This window comes from Varroa jacobsoni, unplaced genomic scaffold, assembly GCF_002532875.2.
Source record: "Varroa jacobsoni isolate VJ856 unplaced genomic scaffold, vjacob_1.0 contig00569, whole genome shotgun sequence".
Lineage (NCBI taxonomy): Eukaryota > Metazoa > Arthropoda > Arachnida > Mesostigmata > Varroidae > Varroa > Varroa jacobsoni.
The window spans coordinates 43,644-51,763 of NW_019214490.1; the positions used below are offsets into that span (position 1 = coordinate 43,644).

Sequence of the window (8,120 nt, forward strand, 5' to 3'; positions counted from 1 at the left end):
GCGCTAACAAATGGCTTATCGATATCATGCTAATGACTCAGTTTTTCTCCTAAAGTGTTGTAGATCATAATAGAAGATGGTGTGTTCAAATACGAATTGGAGTATTACTTTGAGACGTACGTACGTCTCCATTTAAGTGTATATGCGCCCATCGCCTTAATTGACTACCCCATTAGTGTCGTACATTTTATTCAACCAGTCATACAAAAATTGCTTTGCCTGCCCTGAATAATGTTTTTTTTTCTTTGAAATAATGCTATTTATTAGATATATATTTGTTTTCCGTTTGAACGATGAAGTTCGCATCGTTTGAATCTAGCTAGATAGTCTTTAAAATAGATCAATGCTAGCTTTTAACCTTCGTTTTATTGCGGATTCGTAGCGTTTTTCCGACAATTTGTTTCCGCTAATAATTTAGTAGAATTTATTAAACAGTGAAGTGCTCCTTTGAGAATTTCTCTATATTAATATATATAAAAGCAAAATAAATAAATAACATAATGCATTTCGCCCGTCGCGTCTCTCTTTGCTTATAAATTTTCTAGAATATTTCTTCCATCGCGTAGGTATGCCGAGATCCTGTTAGCTTTCTATGCTCTACGATCGTTTCCGGTTGCATCACGCTTTAGGTATCACACGGTACTTTTATATATTACCCGACGTATCGGACAGCATATATATGATAATGAATAGACGGAATTTATTTATCTATTCTAGGAGCCGCTGTGTGTACTCACAGATACATCGTTTTCTGTGCTGTCATTTACGCCGAACATCCACTCCCACAAGCCTCAAAACATTGCGCATAACTACATATGATTTCTATGTTACAGATGAACCAGGAGTGTGGCACTATCTATTACTATGATCAGATTAATCGGTGACTATCGTACTGTAGTAATATATAGAGTAACTATATAAACGGTGTTACTAAAAGAAGAGGCCAAAAATGGCGTGTGTAGTTGATGACGATATAATAACTGCATTTTAAATAAGTGTTACATGTGAACCTGCATCGCAGACAAATATAATACGTGCCATCGAAAGGGAAGCTACCGAGCTCGACACTTGGGTTGCCTGTAAAACAAATTTAATAAAGTTCCCTTGGTTGAAGTGACACTTTGTGTGATAAGATCTTGCGTGGTAAGATATTACGAGTACATGACCAGAGATTAAAGTCAATACGCTACCCCTTCGTGTCCGTCCCCCTGTTTAATGACATGTAAAATTGACAAGAAGACTCGTATTTTTCGGTATATGAATATATACACTTTACGATCTACGAATGAGATAGTCAAAATGGACATGCTATTTCAAATGATGCCATCTGACTCAATACATCAATCAAATGCGAAGTACTAGTGGGTATTTTATCAATAAAAATACTGGCGACGCTAAATGCGCGGGCTAATTTGAAAAAAAAACAACAAAAGCAAAAACTCTACCACAAAAAAAAACAATATTGTACTCATGGATCTGGCGACAATAGCTATAGTAAATGGGATACACAATAGTCGATTGAGCCTTTGATACTTAAACGGAATTAGCTAAAGACAAATACGAAGGCCCTTATAATAGTTGAAGTTTAGAATGAGTGGAAGGAAGGCTTTTACGCGACTTTCCACTCATTCTAACTCCCAAGTGAAAGCTTCTTCAAGTCGGCTTTACGTAGTAAGCACTTTGATACTACCATCAGCCTCACCAATCGAATAAAAAGGTTTAGGTCGTATCCACTATCGCGAGTTGGTGACACTCATTACCTTTTGCTGGATAGCCTTGAATTCACATATCCATTGGTGGCCTTGTTCATTTTTAAACCAATTTATACCAGACGCATCATGGTAAAGTAATCCCAAGGGGCCGTGCTATGTAGTTGGGTTCCTTGCACATACTGCCGGTGCTATTGCCTCTTTTCGTCGCATACATGAAAATAATGAGAATTTTTTTTGCTAATCATATTCTCAACACTTTTTTGATAGAAGTCCACAGTTTCGTTGTTATATTCTTTTCGGCGAAACAATATACATACATCTCTACTAATTTTTTTAAGGGTAATTTCATAACTACTGTGTATGTCCTTACGAGCCCGTTTAGGTTATCCAAGTTAGCATTGCTTCAAGCACATAGTTCATTGTATATGGTAATGTTGAAGGGGGAAATATTTAGGTTCTGAAGCTGCAATGCCTTCTATAGTAGTGAAGTCCAACGAGGCTTCAAAGCTGCGAGGTACTCTAGGCTGAAACTCGGTGACGACGAAATATACATTAATATGTATGCTAAAAACGAGGTTAATATTATACTTCGTTAATATCTTTCAGTAAATAAAACTATTACCAGTCAGGGTGCTGCACCAGAGATCGGGAAAGCACTCACTGCCGAATTGAGTGCCGCGTCGGAATACGTGAAAGGCGGAATACGTAAATACGACCAATGTCGTACCTCAAAACTTGTACTTAGCTCGAATATGCCATTTCACTAATGCGCTATTGCGAAGGGGTAAACTGAGGAAAAAAGGTAACCAAAAATTCATGATGAACCTGCATTACACCTATGGGACGGTTAGCACAAGCGATTTATCAAAGAAGGGTCTATCTGCTTTTTGTCGAACAATGCCCCTGTGGATGTATTAGTCGTTGGCTGCCATAAGAGTAACACGCATTTAAGTGAGCGTCACCCATATCTCCTCTACAGCTATTATATAAGGGTTCATCCATTTCACTCTTTCGCTGCCTATTTCCTGCTCCTCATCCTGGGCAAAATCTCGTGGCTTCCAGCTATTTTAATGTCAGCCGTTCTTGGTTAAATTGCAGTGGCTACGTTCCAACTCTGTTCCATTGTGTCAAATGCCATGATTCGCCTTTTTGGGGTACTGACTGCTTCAGTCAACGGAAATCAACGCAACATTGTCCGACGGGGGCGAATGAGCTCGTATCGTGCAGCAGTGACAGCCGGCCAAATCATGGGCTTTCGGCGGGAATGGTGTTCACTGCAGCGTCTTGCAGTGCTCGCCACTGCGGCCGTACTCGTTGTGCTAGTCGTCAGCCTGCTCGTCTATCTCCGTTAGGCCACTGACTGAATGGCTTTGGCTGTCACTGGGTTCACTCCTGGGCTGTCCGAAGTTGTATAGTATCTCCCTACGGAAAAGTAGCCCCATAGTATATCTTAGCTGAAGGGCCCGCTTCATCTTGAGGAGGCAGTCGGTCTTCGACAACCCATGCGAAACCAAGGACACAACTAAGTACGAGATGACAGTCTGCAAAAGTAGGAGAAGAAAAGAGAAAAGGTGTAATGGAGGCAAAAGTTTTTTTTTTTGCTGTTTTCAGTTTTTTTTTTGGTCTCTGCCTGTCGCTCTCCTAGGCAATCTTTTTGGAGCTAGACAGCCTCCTCTCTTTGTGCTGCCATTCCTATCGGAAAATTCTTCATCACACTTGCCTTGACATTTCATCTATTTTGTGTTAAGTGGCAAGATGGCTACTCGTCCGCCTATCATAGGTAGAAAGACGAACATTGGCAGAAAAAGGCACTATCTTGCCGTTCTCGTCCATGATGCACAATATTCGTAAGGTCACATACATCGTACAGAATAGGTATGCTTAGAGAAGTATGCTTTCTTACCAATCGAAGACTTGCTCTTAATCTGAGACAATATCTTGACCATGGTGGGACAAACCTCCATATAAAAGGGCGGAAATAAGACTAGAAAAAGTATTAAGAAAGCGACCATGTTAAAACCGTGAGGCAGGGCGGTTTCAATGCTAACGATATCCTTCTTAATTCATGGAAGATATCTGGTGGCGAAAACTTAGGAAATCTAAGACAAATACGTTTTGTAAATGACCTAAAATTCAAAAAACTATCCTAACGTTTTCTGCAAAAAAGCACGAAATTGGCAAAATATGTCGCCGGGGTGTAGCAAAAAAAAAAAACTAAACGAACTAATCTCTGCCTCGTACTCGACTGATACCAAAAACGCCGAGAGCCTATATAAGACAGATTTTCTAATTATATTCATTAACGTTGATTTTTTGAAGTAATAATAATTTTAATGCTATGGCCTCTCTTATATCTAAGGGCGAACTTACGCAACCGTAACATTTATAATGGCTCAAGAAGGCACGCAACTGTTTTGCGAGGCAAACATTACGCTCAGAAGCAGTTACACCCCCTTCCACTACTTCACTCTTTTTACCTTTTGTTCTATGAGAGAATAGTTTTATGTAAACGTTTTATGCGACGTATCAGACACCGCTATGACAACTGCGTACTATTTGCTAGTCCACATAGAGGCACAGTCAGGGGAAAAGCAAGTATGTAGAGGTACTTAGCGGTTGCGTAACTGCGGTAACAGCTGTACTAACGATACCTGAGAACTTTGCAAAAAGACTGACTTCTGTAGCCATCTTCTAAGTTGCCTTTACCGTCTGCCTTCGCAATAGAAAGGAGTGGCCAATTTCAAAAGAAGGATTTGCCTTGGCCCCGACCTGAAGTCATAATACATCATCTTAATTTCCTATTAAGGAAGCCTATACAGCATCTCTTGCCACTCAATTCAATTATATCTATAATGACTAAAAGAATTTAGGACACAGACAGTTCAATTTTTGGCTTATTGAAAGAAAGCGTGCACAAGAATACCTATGGTCAAAGCTAACATTCAACATGGCATATGAAAGTGGCTTTGAAAGGTGTCCTCTCCGTAAGAGCTGTTATCGAACGAATAAAGAGCAAAAGCTGCGGCCCGTTGTAGCTTATTGATTAGTGAAAGAACCTGAACGACTTTTTGTTATATATACATAATTGTTGCTTCTTTTTTTAAAAAATGCAATTTGTGATTCTGTGCACGATAATTCAAACAGATGAAAACGTGGCATTTTCCGATTTCTTTTTGATCAAATCTTATTTAGTCTGGGTTGAATAATGCGGTAGGATCTATAGGACAGAAGATCTGAATACCGGCTTTTCTTCTAAATTACTTCTAATTCTCTGTTTGAACAAAAATAAATGTTTCCATGAATTTTTGCTGGATATACTTTATATATATATATATATATATATATATATATATATATATTATGATGATGTTAACTCGCTATAATCACACAGGACAATTCGAAACTTAATCATTTTCAATTCAAAAATACCTCTTTTTATAGTAACCCTCCATCAAGGGATACTGGAAGATGTCTTTCGAACATGCTGCAATCAATCAAAAAATTACAACGAAATTAAATTTTATATTGGTAGCAAGCAAAAAGCGTTGGAAATATAAGAGCTCAAAATGGCCAGTAAATACAAAAAGGCGCAGGACAGCTCAAAAGTACTAACCGTTGGAATATTATCCGGGCGATCTCATTGACAATGAACATTCTGCTATTTAAAATAGTCGTTCGTTTTTATATAGAATATTCAGATGTTTGAATGATTTTGACGAATTTTTAGGCTTTCTGAATCTAAGGGGGTGAAACAGGAAGGGTTTTTCGGTTCTCCCGAAAAACTTCCGGAATCTCCGAAACTTTCGAAATTGCATCGAAACTGGCAATACATGAAGCTGCTGTTTCAGGCAAAGGAAAAAATATGTCTTAACCTTGATGGGCATTTGTTCCTGATGGATACCTTGGATATATAATAGATGATATTTGCCCCATTTTCGAAAACAACACACCGTTATTCTATACGACTAGCATGCTATCTGATTCTAGGAAAAAAAAAGACTGGCTTTCCTTTTATAGCAATACTACCGAGCGAGCATGTATTACAAGCAGCCTATCAAAGTCTGTCTAAATTTGTATAACTTACCGTTTGTACGTCCTCTTTCACAATAAATAGCTGATAAAACAATTAATTCTCTTATCGTAAATAACGTTTCTATATTACAATCTCTTCGTGAAGTTTGAGCTAGAAAAGCCGGGATTTGAAAAGGTAGTAGTTAGACCACTAGTAAAGAGAGAAATTGAAATTTTCAAACTACAAGAAGCATGTATAAAACTATTACCTATTTTTCCTTAAAAAAAAATTATAAATTTGATCCAGGTGAAAATTGGCAAAGGAACAAATCTTCAAAAAAATCTACATGATATTTTTCTTAGGTTAGCGGACCAGTTCAAACTTCTAATGTAACAGGTGCGTTAATTTAGGTTACGTTAAAGCTGTAACACTAAAGCTGCTTTTAAGGTTCCGTGCTGCAGCGGATCAGATGGATTTCCTTTCAGGAGAATAGAGGAAAGGTCTAAATACCTTCATTGGACAATGAATGACGAACGATAGCCCTCGATACGTAGACCTCTTGGACAGCCAATTTTTTTTCTTGTTATTTTATAGCATTCATTAGTATCATCCGGTGGTTACGACCCTAGCTAGTTCTGTAGACAATTAGATCACCAGCGTCGACCAGGCCGAATTTGCTAGTCACGGCTAAGTGAACTAGGAAACGTGTCAGGTTTACTTAAATTTACAAATTGTGCTAGAAAAAGGTTGTATACCACACCGGACACGCGCATTTCAGGCCTCCCGAAATAACGTTTAGAGAATGTTCAAAGCCAATATACGTAACCTAGCCTAGGTTACGGGTCGGCCATAACAGGTACCTGTTTAGTTCACAATTTACAAATGAAATAATAATGTCGCATTCAAATGTAATGCTTTTTTTTTTTTTATTTCATGTGTCCCGCAAGGTATTGGCTTGTTCCGCAACTGTGCCTTAACGGGAAGCCCCTCTATACACAACGTGTGCACATCTAAAAGTTTTCAGCACCGTTAACCACTTTACATAACTAACTTCACAGATTCTAACTTAATCATACCAGCACTACGAATGCATGATGTCTACGACAGCTAAAAATGGCTATTATTCCGGAAAGATGTACCACATATAAAACGATTGGCCTAAGCAAATAGCTGAAGTAGGAAAAAATTGAACTGTTTATTTAGATGCCTACTATAGCTTGTCCTGAGTTTAGATCGATCTAGGAGTCTTCTACAAGAGTCTACGGTTTGCTTTTTTTTCTGTGTAGATCCGTATTGAGCGGGTTTGCTACTCCAGAAAAACATTAAGGAAATCACCTTACACAAGCCTTTGTTCAGCCGATCTCAGCGTTTGCTTTGTATAGCGCCTCTTGGTTGAATGACTTAATTGTTCAATATTCTCGTTATATTTCAATATTAAGAGTTATATCGATTACGTATTACGACTTTCTTCTATTGAATTCGGTTCAGATGTTTTCGAGAAAGCATCATTCGAAATTATGCGCCTGCAGTTACGCCTATAGATACTGCTATCAGAGTTACGCACAGAAGGAGAGAGGGTCAGCTTCCGATTTTATGTAACTTGAACTGGGATTTCGGTCGCCGAGTGCTTTATTAAGGTTCAGTAGTATTATCAGTTCTAGGACTGGGGAACTTTGGCGCCAATGCTGTTTGAAAGCTGCGTGTTTCAATTGCTGGCATTTTCAATAACTGAATTTTAGGCATCTACGTTAATGAACATGTATTACTTTCTATCTTGTGTACTGATAATGCGCTAACTCAGATTGAGTTCTATCGTGCAACTCTAAGTATACGTTAAAACAGCATATGCCTTTATACAAAAACGTTTTTCGTATTTTACGTCCGGTATTTGAGTCATTAGGTATAACTCTAGACGGTTGCCTCTCAGCACGAAACAGTGTGTTTGTATGCCAGGATCCAACTTTGATCATCATGTGTCTTAAGGTCTAATAGACAGACACGTTGCCCGCTGCGCGATCACAAATATAACACAAAAAGCTGCATCTAAGCTGGGCCAAGCCTTGGTCGGCTGTTTGTCATGTCCGGTTTACGCTTATCCTTTATTCGTAATACTAAGAGAAATTCAATCTTTTTAGAAGAAACTACAAACTCATCATGGTGGGAGCATTACGTGACTTGAGCGAGGGTCAGCTATTGTCCAATATTGAATGAAACCTTATCGAGATAGTACATTTCTCTGCTTACCGAGAATTCAGAGTTTGTCGCAACTGAGTACGCGCTTGCGGATGGAACCGAAGCACGCGCCATTACAGAGCAATGGAAAATACATTACAGAGAAAAACAGTGCGGATTCGACAGTTAATCAATGCCGTCTAAAGGCATACTTCTGACGATTC

At 38.7% G+C, this 8,120-nt stretch overlaps 1 long non-coding RNA gene across 1 annotated transcript; it reads right to left on the reverse strand.

Annotated features, from left to right (window-relative positions):
* Window positions 1–346: 346 nt before the first annotated feature.
* LOC147752001 (uncharacterized) lies at window positions 347–2,354 on the reverse strand. The gene is made up of 2 exons (XR_015315302.1): window positions 1,761–2,354; window positions 347–1,077 (listed from the first exon to the last, which is right to left on the reverse strand). It is a non-coding gene; the product is annotated as an uncharacterized LOC147752001 (long non-coding RNA).
* Between the last annotated feature and the right edge of the window lie 5,766 nt (window positions 2,355–8,120).